The sequence below is a fragment of the Epinephelus lanceolatus genome, chromosome 11, assembly GCF_041903045.1.
Source record: "Epinephelus lanceolatus isolate andai-2023 chromosome 11, ASM4190304v1, whole genome shotgun sequence".
Lineage (NCBI taxonomy): Eukaryota > Metazoa > Chordata > Actinopteri > Perciformes > Serranidae > Epinephelus > Epinephelus lanceolatus.
The window spans coordinates 9,416,195-9,428,579 of NC_135744.1; the positions used below are offsets into that span (position 1 = coordinate 9,416,195).

A 12,385-nucleotide genomic window follows, 5' to 3' on the forward strand; every position below is an offset into this window, starting at 1 on the left:
ATAGACTAATTTTGCAGAGATGGCTGCCATCTTGTTTTTTGCTCTTACTACCACTTGATGGCACAACAAAGTGTCCCAAACAAGGACAACAGGTCTAAGTTAAGCAGAATGAAGTAAGGTCAAGTAAACCCAAAATGTGATGTCCTCATATGAGGACACTGGGTTTCAGGAGGATATTCCTGTTGCAGGTGTTAGAGGGATTTTACTGTTATTAATCGGTCAAAATAAAGCTAATTTTGGCTAATTCATGTATACTGTTACCGTAGATAATCTTTACTGAGTATATTTTACATTTATCAATATAATAACCAGTAACTATTTAGATAAATATATTGGGGTAAAAGTACAATATTTTAGCCCTACAAAATGTATTTAAGTAGAAGTATAAAGTTGTACAAAACTGATTTACCCATGTAGGAAGTTAGCACAAACAGCTCAAGTACAGTATTTGTGTTAATGTAGCCTAGTATTTGCAGTTTGCCAAGCTTTAGACACCATGTTTTTTTGTTCTAGGGTTTCAATATCTGAGTTACAGAAAGTACAGTTATTCAAATCCGAATGAAACGTTTGGTGTGAGAAGTCATTACATGTGTAAATTATTTATTTATTCACTATTTTAAAGAAAACTCTAGTCTTAGGTGGACTTGGAAAAGAGAAGCATCTGGTTCTTATTTTAACTGTAAAATTACTGCTGTATCCTTGGAACATGTCTTCGCTTCAAGGCTAATGGAAAACAAACTGAAGTGAGAACATGCACTGAGAATTTATCACTGCATTTTGGTTTAGACATCAGCTTGTGTTTTGTTTAGGCTCCCGGCACAGCACACGCGCTTTTTGCTCAGGTGACCATAAACTAGTAGTTGAAACCACGCCCCCATTTGCGCGTGCGGGTCAACGTCAGGTTATGGAGTCACCCAATTGATATGGCAGGACTTTGTTACCGCAATGCGCAAAAAACGTAGTTTGCTAAATTGACTTAGTTTCCCCTTGACGCAAGTTTATATCCTAATGGAGGCGAAGTGCAGCAGCGTCTGGAGGAGGCGAAAGTGAGTAAAACCAGAGAGTTCAGAGTTCAACAATGTCAGCGAAGTTTAAATCTTACCGGCTAGCTTAAATCAGTTCAGGCCCCTCTCCTACGTTCCCGCTGCTGCTGCTACTCTTTGGTACTGCAGCCGACGACCCTGAGTTATTTTGGAGTTGACAAATGAAACTGACGTGTACGTCTTTGTACACCGTCACCGAGTCAGTTTGTACAATGAAACCAGAGTCTTTTCAGAGAGCATGGCGTGAGGACAGAAGCTGGCTAAGGTAAGTCCTGCATAAAGGCGTTGTTCTCACAGTAATTTCAACATTGCTCGAGCAGCAGCAGCAGCAGCATTAGTGGATAGCCTTTTTTGTAACTTTTTCAGTAAGTTCTGACTTTCATTGCCACGGTTTAAAGTTTACCCCCCCCCTCCACACACACACACACACTTTTTTTACGAAACACAGGAGAACCATGCTTTACATGCGGAGGGCCCATTTTGTGCCGTTGAACTTAGAGAGAAACTTCACCCCAGGTGCACCAGAGACTGGAGAGATATTAACACTGCCCCCTTCACGAATGAAATGGTGAGTAACATGTTTTTTTTAAGTAGGCTATCATGGCATTGTTATTTTGATGTGTTGTTCAGCATATAGCAGTGTCACTGTCATGGTATTGAAACGTGAATGCAGCAAGACAGCCAGTGATGTGTTGGCTCTGCGCAGTGTGTATGTGCTCTCTGTGGTTGTTTAGTCTAGTATGTTCACCTTTTAATAGAAGAGTTGACTGGTAATTTCTCCTTGTTTAACATTCCCTAAGCTTGTCTAGAAAACTTTTTGAAACCTTTGTGCATGACCCTCTGTGGAATGACTTTCATTTGCCAGTTCATTATGTGCACCCAGCTAAAAGCATTGCAATCTCATACCAAAACAATAAAAACATATACTGTACTACACTACATTATAGGGGTGGGAATCACCAGAGGATCCATGACACAATTTTAACACAATACTCAAGTCACAATACAATAGTATTGCAATTTAAAATATGTTGTAATATGCTGAGTATTGTGATATATTGTGATTTATCACCCTTTTTCAACTGTAAATAATGTCCCCAAAGGAAAACTTTGTCAACATCTGTTTTATCTAATAAGATAACATTTTTAGACTCTTCATTTCACTCCAGCCATTTTTTGTAGTAGCAAAATGTATCTAGTGGACTGAAAAAGCAATTGATTACATTATTCTAGTAGGCTACCTTAGGTTTAATTTGTATTTGTCATATTAATGATTTATATAATGAAAAAATACTTAGCATTGTGGGACAATACAATATATCCACACAAAAATGTTGTGATACTATGCTGTTTGGATTTTTTTCCTCCACCATTATACTATACTATACAACACCTGCAGGTATTTAATCTACCCTCATTGAAATAAAGGGGTTGAGCAAAATCATTGAAACACTTAACACATTATGATTCAGCAGCACCACAAACAGTTTGAACAACTGAATGTTACAACTTTATTGAAGGTCACAGTCGTTGTTGGGTCAGTGTGTTTTAGACTGCATTAGTTTTAGCAAGGTGTATTTCATAAATTGGCAACTGACTGCTAATCTGAGGCCTGTCCATCTCACATTTGCTCTGGCTCAGACTGTGTGTAGGGCACCCCTTACTGTAAGTCTTGAAAATAAGTTTTGGACTTGGTTATTAATTGTTCACCCCTTAAGCCCAGTAAGGTTAAAATATGTCCATCTTCTCCACGTCTAAGTGACGTTTACTCTACGTATGCACTACATGACTGTATCTTAGCCCATTAGTGCAGCTTTTCATATGGGCTCTGCTGTGCTGCATTGGTCTCCAGGTTCTTGTTACATGCTGATTTGTTCTTAGTATTTAAATTTTCACTTGCATTTTAATATTTCATTAACATTCTAATACAGCAGCCTGCCTTTTCCATTGTTGGCTCCTTAAATCTCTCCTCTTGTTCTCTATCAGCCCAAACCTATTATTATGTCAGCCCTCTGCAGAGTGTACTCCTCTTACAACAGCCAATCAACAACTAGCAATTATTAACCAAGCATACCTAAGTAAAGCCTTTTTTCCCCCTAGTTTTGGTTCTGCTGAGCTTTATCATCTCCTCAGTGACATAGCTTTCATGTCTCTGAAGTGCAACTTGCCACTTTGACTCGTTTGTGTCAGTGCTTCAAAGTAAACAAACTGAGACCTTGATAGTCAACACAGCATAAGGTTAACTCTGACCGCTACCACACACAAATGCACACACACACATACACTTATGACACATATCACATCCTGTGCACTGAACAAGTACTGTAATAGCTTTCATGAACTGTATGTAATTGGAATAATGGCTACTTTACAGCTTCTGGTTATAGATTCTATCAAAAGAGATTTTCTTGGCACCCCATGTTTAACACAGTTTTCTCACTAGATTACTAAAGCTGCATTAGTAAAGTCAGAGTTGTAAGGCTTTTAATGTAATGGCAATATTGGTTACGTTACTATACTTTCAAGTCTTTACCATATCTTTACAATATGCAGTATGCTGCTATCCTGTTACATGGAAACTCGAAGGACCTAAAACTAATATTTAAGATGTCCTCTGCCTAATCCTGGTAAACTGTATGAAACAAACACACAGATAAATCCCTGTATTGTATTCCTTTTTGGTCTTGTGTGTTAAGCAAGGTCTTGGAAAGCCAGTCTAAAATAATAAGCAAAACAATGTGTTTTTGACCCTTGCTTTCATCAAAGAACCAGTCAGCACTTGTGATAAGAGAGAAAACATCTGTTGGCTTTGAAGAAAATTGCATTCTGTAAGATGCCCTGGTTGCGATAAAAATGCTATATTCATATACCACACAAGAGCAAGATGATAAACCCTATCTTAAAACATTACAAGAAGAACAGGTCATGTTCAATTGTGCAGACAAGCTTTGCTGTAAAAATGCACAGTTTTCTTTAAATACACTACACAGTAAAAAAAAAAAAAAAAAAAAAAAAAAAAATCCACAACACAATGAATTATAAAAAATAGTGATACTATGAGGACTCATATTAGTTTTAAAAAAGAAAATCCATAAAATAATAGAGAACCATAATAGGTTTTTATGATATAGATTCCCAATCCCATACCTGTGCTGTGTCTCTTTTCCCAATCTTAAATTTAGGAGGGAAAAAAAAGCGGTGTATACCTTGCTGTGTGAAGCTAATTGGCACAAATAAGGTATCATGTTGACAGAGCTGTATTGGCTCTACAGGCTAAGGGCTCTTTTTTGATGGCGGCACAATGAGCAGTACAAGCAGTGCTCCAATTGTTTGATGTTTTCCTTCTGTGTGGTAGTTTGGTGCCCAGCGCTAAGCGCATGGTGCACTGGTTGGTAAAGGGGTGCAAAGAGATGGGAGGTCCAGGTAGCACAAAGACAGTTCTTGGTATTTTGGTAAAAATTGGGTCTCAGACTTTGTGCTCTATTAAAACCTTAAGTTCATTAAATACCTGCAGCCTCCTGAAGGCAGCAGGAGAAATATGATTATAAATCTGCAGCTTGGTATTTGTGAAGTGCTGCGCTAGAGCGTAGTGGTATAATGCACAGCCATTCACTGCATTTACCTTACATTACATGTAAATGAAAGTGGGCTGCTACAAAATAACCACACTCACCTTTATACACATCAGACAGGTCTGTTATAACTCAGTATTCAGCCTGTTTATGTCAGAGACATCAGACTACTGGAACTCATTAATCCTGTTTATTACAGCCTCTTTTCCAACAACAACAACAAAAAAAATCAGTAGCAGTACAAAGCAAATGCTGCTGTGTCACATTTTATGATATGATGTAACTATGTACAACAAGAATTATGACTGAATTTGGGTTGGAATTATGCGATCAAATAAACGGCTTTACTAAACAGTTTTATTAAATCATTGTACAAATTAGATAAAACCCACTTCATCTGCCTCTGGATGCAGATTGGATGTGTTGTGTGTTTACACTGTGTCACTGCACCATCCAGACAACAGTGTGATTTTCTAAAGAAGCATCTTTCCATTTGTTCAGCAGTTATTGTCAAGCGTCACTGATTGGCACAACTGTTGAAACCAGCGATGTGACTGGCTGAGAGCATATGCGTTAATCACCACACCCTCCGATCTACATTCTGCATCACTTAGCCCTCCTGCACTTTGCGCTGTTGCTCTTAACATGAACTGAAACAGCAGGTGTGCTTGGAGATGCCCACACAGCCTGAGCATTTGATACCAACTACCCTAAGCCTGTTGTCACACTTGTATGCAGGGCCGCCCGACCCGAGCCTTGGGGGTATGTGCGGGGCCGGGAGGTCGGATGCTCCCAGAGAGGGGAGAGGGAGAAATATAGCTAAGATGAAAATAGAAAAGAATGTCTCTGTATTTTATTTCTGTTTTCAGTGTTTAATTAAGGTGGGAGAGGTGGAGGGCTGAGGGAGATCGGACGCCTCCAGAGAGGGGAGAGGGAGAAATATAACAAAATAAGATTAAATAGAAAAAACCTGTCTCCCTCTTTTATTTTATTTTCAGTGTTTAATAAAGGGTGGGGGATTGAGGTGGTGGAAGTTACTTTCTTTTGATGAGTAACTGATGGCTGTTTGTGACTCAGATTTGTTTATTTATTTATTTCAGTTTGAAGTTATTTTTATTTAATATTTATTTATTTCAGGTTGAATTTTTTTTATTTTATTTGACTCATACAGCCAAACTACTGTATCTACAGTACATTTGTTATTGCCAGTAAAGGTTGTCAAGTTAAATGGCAAGTTGTTGTACGGTCATTTTGTACCTATGATACATTTGGGATGGGGGCCTCCAAATAAAATTTCGCTTAGGCCCCCAATTTGGTCAGGGGCAGCCCTGCTTGTATGATTAACATAGAGTCCTGCCTTGGCTGAATGAAAGTAACTGAGAACACTGGATTTCATAACAATGTTGAAAAGAAACTAATTCATTATGGATCAGTCACGTCTGGGCGACACCCGATATGGTCCAGTGGATCAAATCAGTGCATTCCTATTTCCCTCTGTCTTGTGCATACATACATTATATTTAAATGTTAGCAAGAATATTCTAACTATACATTATGTTGTTATCCAAAATGTCACTTTAGTTAGATGGTTTACTGAAGTTTCACTTTCTGTTGGCCTGACTCTAAGAGCATTACATTTTGTAATATGTCTTAAAATGACAATATTATTGTCATTAATAATACTGAGGATGGTAACAGTGAATTTACCATCACTACTGATTTTGACCATGTTTGTTGATCGTCATTTGAAAATATAACATCCTAAAACTGATTGTTTGTCAGTGTGTTCAGCTGTTTTTCAGTCTAGCAGTCTCACTATAGCTTCATATTGTCCTGGATACCACTCATATTAATTCAGACATCAGTCATGTTGGTGATAAATTTTGACTTGTACAGTAGATGAGTAATATGATGTATTATTGTATGTGTGTCTTAGGATGTAGGGGTTATATTACAGAACATATTCTTATAATGGGTGACGCTCTTTTCACTCAGAAGATCCTCTGTTGCCGCCTTTGGATGTCCTCTTGATTTATTGTCTTATTTCACATCGTGTTGGAAAATGTCTTACTGTTTTTATTTATAAAGGCCAGTCAGTGTGACAGGTTGGTCATTTCTGTGAACTGGTCCGGGACCCATCTGTCCTCCAGTATGAGTTCTTACACTCCTAAGTTGTTCTCTTTTAAAATTAAAGTTGGTGTGTGGTAGTGCAAAGGCTAAAGGTCGTATACACATTATATCAGTGTCAATGCATTTAGATTTGAGTTGTGGAAGCAGAGATGTCATTTATACTGTGGATGCTGAGGACATCGGGGACTAGGGATGCATGATATTGGATTTTTTTGTTGATATCTGATATGCCAATGTGTAACAACTCATTTGACCGATGACCGATACCAATATCAGTGTTGATGTATCCACTTGTTCCCCTCCCTAATTTTAGTGATCATCAAGTCTCTTCTCTAGTGGAATGAACATCATATTATGCATACATACTCCTACTGTGTCCACCAGCTGCTGCCCACCAGCAGATGGAGACATGAAATACAATGCTTTCCAATGTATGTAATATTCATTAATTGTGCAAATTAAGAAAACGCATGCTGGTTGTTTCTGATAGTTCATTTTAAAGCCAGTATCAGCCAATACCGATGAAGTGCTAATATTATCGTGCATCCTTACCGGGGACATGTCCCCACCACTTTTTGAAAAGGCAGATTTTGTCATCATTACGTTTTAAAAGCACAATTTGTGTAGGATGTTTGGAAAAATAGCTTGCACCAAGAAATGATAACTAACAAATAAGAGCACTTTGAGAAAGGTTTTTGCACAATAAGAAAACATCCAGTTTAATGCAAGTATAGAAGAAAGAAATGTACATTGTCCAAAAAAAGTCACGTAAGCTTTAAAAAATCCCCCCAGTCTGCTGATTCTAAAATGACCACAAAACACTCAGTAACTTTAATTATTTTGACTGTTTCTTCTTGTCCAAGTTTTCCATTCTCTGTGTGTGAAAATAACAACACATTTAGGAGTTTATAAATGAATTAATGTTTCAGTGATGTGAATAGGTGCCACATTCACATTGAAAGAAGTTACTTCCCCAAACCAAGAGAATGAAAGGGTAAATCATGTAAATCCACATGTGTGTTGACTCAACAGGGATAACATGAAATGAGAAAAGTTGATCTACAGGAGAATAAATATTTTTATATGTCAGGGAATGGAAAGGAATATTGTAGAAATGTCTATAATTATGTAAAGGAAAACAGAATGATTTCCATTCTGTTTTCCTTTACATAATTATAGACATTTCTGTAATTATGTAAAGGAAAACAGAATGATTTCCATTCTGTTTTCCTTTACATAATTATAGACATTTCTACAATATTCCAAATTTCAACAAATTTCCTAGAGGAGGTACCCCAGCTTCTTAAGCACCCCCCCAATGTTGAAATGAAACCTATATTGACAGTTTTAACGCTCTGTTTTTTCCTAATCGCCATAATGAAATGCTCTGATCTCTTGCCAGTCACCCTATTACATTGCCTAAGATCGCACTTGTTGAAGATTTTTCAACAAAAAGTAACGCCCTTGTACGTAAGCACTGTTTGTGTTAATTTTACACTGTAAGAATTAAATAGCCACTGTGTCAGTTTTTCCCTGCAAGGTTCTGTTAACTAAAAATAGACTAAAGATGCAACCCAAACTGCTCCTTTGGAGCTTTTTTTTTTAGAGTAGTGGCTTGGCAGTAGTGAAAAAGTACAATAAAACTTTATCAACTTTCCCTGAATAAATAAGGTTTCAAAATCTGTGCAGTGAAACATCATTATATACTCAGCTGACCAGTGAGCAGCAAGTTGCAGCCTGAGAGGACCTTGTGAATGAGACCCCTGTGTCTGTCTTTAGCTCATGTGCCAGTCACCATTAATGCTTGTTGCACCAACATGGCTTTTCCCTCTGCCTGACACTCAGTTGTACTCAGTCTACCCTCAATTGCTGTCACTTGTGTCCTAAAGGCTGTCATCTCCACTTTGTGCTCCATTGCAACCATGTCTTCTCCACTGCTCTATTTTTCTCAGTTCAGTCAGGCTTGTGGCTGTTTGTCAGCAGAGGCTGATAGCCCAGTTATTTGGTTTAGCTGTCTGCCCCCCTGTTGGTCTGCCACTATATTTTGACTCCAGTGAGACATTTCATTATCTATCAGTGTCTCGGCATTTCTTACAGTACCTCATGCTCCTCGTTTTGCTCAATTTAATAAACTAATGTCATCCTATCTTGAAACGTCTATGCAGTACATACAGGCATGCATGCCTACAAACATTGCTTGGTAAGGTGTGTGTGTTTGTGAGTTGTAAATTATGATAGTTCATTTCAGTTTTTAGTTCAGATAAAAGCACCTTAATGTTCTCAATAATTTGAAGTGATATCTATCAAGAATGCAAGGCAGAATCACACCTGTAGAGGTCAGCATCTGTCTAATCTTTTTCTAATGGAATATGGATATTATGTGAACAGAGTTTTATCAGCCTTCCTCCTCAATAGCTGGAACAATATTTTCACAGGGAAAACATTTCTCTCCCATAACCATGAATATGGCTCAACAAAAATAACAAACTGTCTAAAATAAGTGATGATTCCCACATATTTGCTTACCAGACTGCAATGTATTGTTCATCATAAGGCTAGATTGTTGATTTCACTTGCAATGTATGATTTTTTTAAATGATTGGGCTAGATTGCAGATGCAGATTTCAACTGAACTATCCACCAAAGCTGTAATACTCCACTGCTTCTGTACAGGGATTTGATACATAATACTCAGTTCAAGAAATAATACTGTTTCAGCATATCAGTATTTGTGCTTATGATTCTGCCGTCTCAGTATGGTTTATTCTGTGGAACAAATAATATTTGTTTCTTTGGCACAAAATAACAGTGTTGACCTATGAATATTGTTAATTAGCATACTTGGTGTGATAAAACAAACTGATTACACAGCATATGATGACTTTCTTAATATAGGTAATTTAAACAACACTTTGACAGGTGAACAGCTTGGGAAAATATTCATAAATCTTGAAAACAAGTTAGCATACATTTTTTTTTGCAGCTGCATGCCAAAATATTTAATATTTATGTGTCAGTTCTTGTTAGTGGCCATGTCATACCACTGCCATTTTCCAACACAGTGATTCAAAGCCTTAACAATTATGAGGCAGAACTCGTCAGAACTAAAATGCTCCCTGGCAATTGGCATTTCTCAGTATAATGTCCTTGATTAGACATTAAAACATGTGTCATTTATATATTTGAAGTAGTGTATATGTACAAGGTGTACCATTTTTATATAACTTGCTTCTCCCAAAGTTCCTCCTCCTCTTTTCTGTATTTGGAGCAGTTATAGGAGTGCTTCATCTAGCCAGTTATAATTAGCTGAATGTATCAATGTCATAACATGCCAAACTGGATTAATATCTAAATTTGTAAATGTTCATTGCTTCAGGTAAAGCCTGTAACATATAAATTAATTACCACTCTTTGCAATTTAATTGGCAAATTAATTTGCACTAAAGAAGTGGCACATTTTCATGGCTGATTGCCAAACCAGTATATTTTTCAGTTGTAGGCCTAGATGAACAGTACATCGGCTAATCTACTCTGAGTAATCGGAACATCCCTTGTAGATACATACACAAATAGCCCCTTTGACATGTGTTTAATTGCAAAGTCAGAGAGCAGGATTGCCTCTACTGCAGAGCTGCTTGAGCAGTTTGGGCTTCAGTGCCATGTTCAAAGGGACTCCATAGAGGTTCTGTGTAACATAGATGCAATATCAGTCACCCTCCAGTCTCCTGCGCGTTGTACACCTACAGGTTGCTGCTACCAGATATCAAAACAGCAACCTTTCAGTCATCAGACAGCACCCCTACCCCAACCTACTGCCCCAGGAGAGTTTTCATCGCCAGTTGTCAGCAGGACATAGGTTTTGAAGTGTTGGTGAATAAAACGATAAACTCCTCTACCCCTGTGTTATAAAGAGCATGGTATTCCATGAACTTCAAGTGAAGGCTGACACGAGGATTTTTTTTTCTTTAAATGAATAATATAGTCTAGTACAAACAACCGCATGGGACTCTCTCAAACTCTGCTGAGCTAGAACGTCCATTTTTATGAAAGCACTGCTTCACACTGATATATGGTATTTACACTAAGGAGGCACTGAGTTTAACAACTGTGTCTCACTGAAGGAAACTTTGGAGCTTTCTTCCATATTTCCTGTCCACAACCCCACTACTCACCGCCGTATTGTAGTTTCACTGTTATGAAGGATTTGACAGAAGAAAAAAAGCAACAGTGACATTATTCCACTTGCCCACTAACCATCTACATAGAGCAGATCAGTGTATGTATTGTCCTAGTTACCAGTGGTAGGCTGACTACCCACGACATGTTTCCCACCACTGCAAGTTAACGCACAACCATAAATCCCCCTTAAAAAAGGAATTAAAAGATGGAATAAATAATAATGATAATAATAATAATAATAACAATAATTATAAATGAGTATTGATGAGTATTATTGAATAATAAGAAACACCACATGCTGAAAGCTGCAATCAAGAGCAAGTAAAACTAGTTACTAGCAAGCAGTGGAGTCAAAATAGATAGCCAAAATGTATATAGAGGCTTAAATAGTTGAAGCGCCTTGCACTGCCGCTCAAAGTGGTATTACAGTAGTACAAATGAATGGACCTATGCATCAATATGTCGAGGATGAAAACATTTTAACAATTGTGACTGTGAATTGAACTACCGACGTGAAAGCTAAGCAGTGCACTGCTGGGGATGGGGTGCAGCAGCAAAATGTTTGTTTAGCAACCTTAAAAAATCATTATCAGATCAAATGTATGCTATTTAGAGTATTAACACTACTTTACCTTTAACTGAAGCCATCAATGGCCTCAGTTCCCCATTTTTGTGGTTGTCAGAGCTACCAGATTCCATTGACAAAACCAGTAGTTTTTGTTTACACTTACTGAATAGAGGAGCTGTTGGTCTACTGCTGCCTTGATCACTTAGATAGCTTGTGTTATTGTGTGACTTTCGTCAATCCCAACTCACCCTTCTAAACGCCAAAGTCACAACAAACTCTTGTGTTCACTGATGTTAAATCACCTTTTTTCTCAGTGGAGTCTGGCTTTGATGAGAGCTATATGTCAATTTCAGTTCCTCACTGAAAATCGCTTTCCAAAGGTAAAGCAGTGAAAATATATTAAGAGTATACTTAAACAGTTTTTTTAGGTGGGACTTTTTTAGGTTGCTAAAATGTTTTGTTTTTGACCCCTCCACTGCAGTACATTGCTTGGCTTTTCATGTCAGACTCCAACCTGCCTCTCCAAACTGGGGGCATGCCAACTGACATCTACTGTATGTAATACACTATGGATAAGTACCTCATACAACTTCAAAAGAGACAAGATACTGAACCATCCCTTTAATAGTGTTAAATAACATCCAGTTTAAAATAGATTCAGATGTGAACACATTAGGACATAATGGGTGGTGTCAGTGAAGGTGCACTTGAGCTCAGCTGACAGGGCTGTGGGAGTATGTCAGATAAAAAGATGGTTGGGAATCACTGGAGTAGATGATACAGAAACCTACAGGACCACAAAAATGAGTGTTAAAGAGAGACAGACTTCAGACAAAAATAAATAAACGGAGGAAATTGGATTGAATCTTTAATCTCACTGAAATTGTAAACCA

At 37.8% G+C, this 12,385-nt stretch overlaps 1 long non-coding RNA gene across 2 annotated transcripts in view; it reads left to right on the forward strand.

Annotated features, from left to right (window-relative positions):
• The first annotated feature begins 916 nt into the window (after window positions 1–916).
• The window catches only part of LOC117247433 (uncharacterized), a 100,923-nt gene continuing 89,454 nt past the window's right edge, over window positions 917–12,385 (forward strand). The window contains exons 1-2 of one of the 2 annotated variants that reach the window (XR_013492268.1): window positions 917–1,046; window positions 1,492–1,611. This is a non-coding gene — a long non-coding RNA (uncharacterized LOC117247433). Of the gene's footprint in view, window positions 1,309–1,491; window positions 1,612–12,385 lie in introns of both variants that reach the window. The other variant, XR_004500824.2, reaches the window with a different exon arrangement.